This window comes from Triturus cristatus, chromosome 9 (assembly GCF_964204655.1).
Source record: "Triturus cristatus chromosome 9, aTriCri1.1, whole genome shotgun sequence".
NCBI lineage: Eukaryota > Metazoa > Chordata > Amphibia > Caudata > Salamandridae > Triturus > Triturus cristatus.
In genome coordinates this window covers 696381301-696386199 of record NC_140592.1, presented here as the reverse complement: position 1 = coordinate 696386199, position 4899 = coordinate 696381301, and the positions used below count along the sequence as shown (strand labels likewise).

General features: G+C 41.6%; 1 pseudogene; it reads left to right on the top strand.

The window, feature by feature from the left end:
* Positions 1 to 2849: 2849 nt before the first annotated feature.
* Positions 2850 to 3690, top strand: LOC146798525 (uncharacterized; annotated as a pseudogene).
* Positions 3691 to 4899: the final 1209 nt, after the last annotated feature.

Below are 4899 nucleotides of genomic sequence, written 5' to 3'. Positions count from 1 at the left end.
TCATTTCATCTGTTATGTGCATAAGTGCCTTCACAGGCACAACTGGCAGTCTTATGGCCCTTCCCATGATGATCTCATGGGGGGACAAACATTTCCTCCTATCTGGAGTACTGCTTAGACTCATCAACACAAGAGGCAATGTATCAGGTCATTTCAGGGACATTGAAGTGCACACTTTAGCCAATCTGGATTTCAAAGTGCCATTGACTTGTCCACAAATCCAAAAGCCTCTGGTAGGTAATTGCAGTGGAGCCTCGGTCTGACTCCAGAGAAGTCAGAAAACTGAACAGTGCAATTAACTCCCTCATCAACAACTTAGCCAATTTGGCACTATCAATTCTCCCATTCAGGCAAGCTTGAATCCAATGTGAGAACTGCACAAAATCACTAGGGCATCTCTCAACCTATTGTGCACTGGCATCTTGATAAAGTCCAGTTGCATCCTATTGAAGGGGCCTCCTGATCTCCCTATGGGACTCAGTGTTACTGCTGTTTTTCTGCCTACATTCTGTTGTTGACATACAACACATCAGCGGCATAATACTTTGGCCATCATTCTAAATCGTGGGTTAAACCACGTTTGTCTAAACTGGTGCACCATTGTGTCTCTCCCCACATGTGCAGGTCCATGATAATGTCTCAAATTCACTACTACTAAATGCCTTTTGTGAATACCGAAAGTCATAAAGTTAGGATTTTGTCTCAGTTTAGTAGTAGTAAAGTTAAGAGTCCTAACTTTACTACTACTAAATGCCTTCCTTGAATTCCAAAAGTAGTAAGTTTAGGATTTTATCTCATATTAGTTCTGTGAATCGGCCCTTTCATCTACGAGTGATTGTAAGATGTGGTTGGGATATCTGATCTCGGTGCACAGGAAAGAACTGTATCAATCTCATTGCGATCCCGCTGGTCGAGGTTTCACTTGAAGTGAATGTCAGGATAGGTTGGAAAGGGTTGCTCTGAACTGTTTCTTGTGTATTTGAAAGTCTTAAACTTCTGTAGTGTTTGAAAATCTTAAATTTCTGTAGAGAAGCAGACAAAGCTAGTCGCTGAAATTGCTTGCATTGTTTTGCATAAACTGCTTAGAGAGTGTGTCTGTGAAAATTGTAAAGGAGGGTGAGCTACTGCAAGGAGTGAGATTGACGTCACAGTGTGCTGCGCTGGTATCGGTCGGTTCTGTACAGCCGCACTGGTATTATTTGAATAAGTAATTGAGAGCTGTGCTGGTATTGCTAGTGATTGCTGAACAGAGAATTGTGAGTGAAAGCCATTTCCTGGTTTCAATTAAAAGTCTTTTGTGAATACTGCATATTGTTGCTATAAAATGATATTCTTTAAAGCATTACAAAGCCTAGTGAAGGGAGATGTGACTGTGCCTGTCAGAAAGGGGGCAGAGGCACCACCCGAAGGTAAACCAGGTCATATTATAGCAATAGTGGCTGGTCTTCACACATGTGTTTGGCTTGCACAATGGCATAAGATCACTGAGAGAGATAGTGCATTGATCTTTCCTAGTTATGGGACATTTAATTTGAGAATCTTTGAGCATTTAAGGAGGACACAGTATGAAATGAAACCACCTCCTAGATCTACACAATCCAAACCACTTAATGCTTGGGAACATACAGCCCATCTGAGATGGAAAGAGATTTCAAGGGAGAGTCAAGAAAGTCATATGTACTTGTGCAGATGCTAGATGGGATCCAGAGCAGAAATCCTGGAGAACAGACATGATTGAGGGAGCTAGATTATATCCTGCACTAACAAGTGAGGAAGCAGGGATAGGTAAATGCAAGGATAAGAAAAAGAAGAAAGAGACAGAAGACACAAAGAATATAGTTGAAGACAGTGACAGTGATTCAAACGAGGACTAATTAACTGAATTATTGATAAACCATCCACCTCCATAGAATGTAACACAGACTGGTGGAGCGAGTAATGTGCCTATGGGCGAGTCTTTTGATGTGCCCATGACACCAGTAAATATGAATCCAAATTTGATGGGAGAGAATTCAGGAATGATAGTCCATTCGACTTCACACCCTCTAAATGCTCTAGATGCATTGACTGTTCCTGTCACACTTGATCCTGTAGTTCCTTTATATAATCATGAATTGGCAGGAAATACTATACATACTTTGGCTGTTCTTACTGGAATGGATACTATAGCTAATTCCTCAGTGGGCTCAACAATGAGACCAATTCCTCAGACTCCTATGGTTCCGATACAAGAGAATACCCCATGTGCTGCAAGTGCAGACCCTACATTGAATCAGACAGGGCTTGACCCAACTAGAAGATTTCCTTAGAGAGCATCACCTTTTTTACTGCCTAGAACAAATGAGCTTCCAATTGTGAATCACAGTACTCCTAGGACAGAGATAATCATGGGAATGCCAATTTCTGATATGTCCTTTTTGAATTCACCACCGAATGCAAGTAGTAATACCTATAGTGGAGAGATAATTCTTAATACCCCAGCAGAACAACCAGGTCTTACTGCCCGAGAATTCGATGATTGGCTCACGTGCATAGACACTCCAAGTGGAAGTGGAAATCCTGGAACTATTGGAGGGAATACTCAGGTTCAGGAGAGAGAAAGGGTAAAGGATATGGCTAAATTAAAAGTAGAATTGGAGGAAGTGCTAAATGGAACTCTTGACATGTCACAACTGAATGCTTACCAGGATGATGAACTATTGTTCCTGTGTAAAGATTTCACCAGACGTGCAGGACAGGCATGTAAAAGATAATCGGAATTGGCTCACAGATATGGAATTGATTTGCAGACATCTATGGCCTTACAAAGAAGTTACATGTTAGGCTTTAGTGACAGAGATCTCTCAGCTATGAGGCTGGCAGGAAGAAAATTACCAATCAAGGAATTCATTTCATATGTTCAAAAGTGGAGTGAGCTAGATAAATGGGAAAGTAGGTGGTCTAAAAAAAAAGAACCGAAGAAAGTCAGGGTACAAATGCCTCCATCTAGAACAGAGAAGAAAGACGAGGCTATTCAAATCCTTCCCATGAGAGAAGTGCCTGGTAGAGGGTTTGTCCATATACCTTGGAGAAAGACTGATCTTGTGTCATTCACAAATGATTTTACGGAATTAAGAGAAAATTCAGTGGGATGGTACAGACAGGTTGATAGATCTGTAAAAACATCAAAGGTCCTATGGAAGGATCTGGATACCTTATTTGACATTGTGGTTCCAGGTGATTTGTGGGTTGAATGCAAAGTTGCTGTGGATTGGCTTGCAGTGGAGCCGACAAGACATCCTATATCACATGCTCCGTCACCACTGGTAATGAAAAAGTATAATCAGGTGATTACATTTCTGAAATTGTAAATCTCTCCGAAAGCAATTGATTGGGTCAAGATTGACAGCCCAGAAGTTTAGAGAGTCAGTACACCCTTAGTATGAAAGACTGTTGCAGGCATTGAAACAATTCAATGGGACAGAGACTATTGAGGCAAAGGATATGGGACCTTTTGTTTACGGATTTGGGTATGGATTGAAGCCAGAGGTTGGTTCCATGATTCACCAGCATTTAATCTGGTGGGAGGCTAAGCCCACTGACGAGATACTGAGATATGCTCGATATTGCAGCAACAAATTCGAAAAGAAGCACAAGAAATTGAAGGAAAAGTTAATGGTAGCTCAAATAAAAGCTACACACCGAGGTTAGAATTAACAGTTTGTTCAGATTACTGGTCCCATGCAGGGAGTGTATCAACATGGAATCCAGATGATGCAAAGTGGTAATGGGTATCAATAGCATGGTAGAGGAATAAGTGTTCCTATTGATCTGAGTACAGGTGTTGATATGCCGACTTTGAAGAAGACAAATCCTTGACACGTCTGGGGTAGGCTAGGGTACTGGAAGCAGGAATGTCGATTTAATACTGGTAACATGGCAAATAGGAATCAGGTTCAGAATAGTGGATTTGTGCAATCACAAGGAAATAATGTGTTTTAGAAACAGCAAGAACAGAGGCAGAGAGTTGACGATCCCAATGTATCTGAAGCTCAGGTGATGCAGGTTCTGCAAGCCCCAATGCCACAACAAAACGCATATGCCCAGATATACAATGCAAATCAAATTCCCAACGTAAACACCGATCCTTTCATGAACCAGGGTGCTTCTCAACAGTACTCTTAGAAACAAACCGATAATGATTGCAGCTCAGACCTGTCGCAATGTTGGAGCCTGAGAGTAAAGGAGGATTGTGTCCTTGGTCCAACCTTAGATGTAAGCCAGAGTGGGCCATTCGTGGATGATGAGGTGAATGGAAATCCCTTCACATTCCTCATTGACACTGGTGCTACCCGCTCTACTGTGAGAACAGCAGAGATCCTAACCTACCCCTTTTGGGACAAAGAGTTCAAGCTGTAGGAGTTGCTAATAAGCAAATGACTAATCCAGTTTCAGATACAGTACCTGTCAAAATAGGGTCCTTTGAGTAGAATCACCAATTTGTGGCATGGGATTCGAGTCCTGTCAATCTGCTTGGACTAGATCTCTTGTGCAAGCTAAATTGTTCCATTTACTAAACGCCAAATGGGATCGAGTTTCAGACTCATGATGAGGACATTGCCTTTAAACATTTTAGACAAAAATCAGAAATCGGACTGTACCCAATGTTGACAAAAGATGATCTGCCCCAAGAGCTGAGAGACACAGTGTTACCTAAAGTCTGGGACTTTTCAGGGAAAGAAGACAGGTCTCAAAAAAGGGGTTGAACCAGTCCACATTATAGTGAAGCCTAATGTGGAGTACACCTAAGTGTCTACATCTACTAGTGTTTGGGTTAGGCTCCATGAGTTCTGCTAATGTCAGACTTTTTAACTAGAAAATTGCAGCAAGTTTCCACTTGCAAATAGAGCAAAGTTCAAA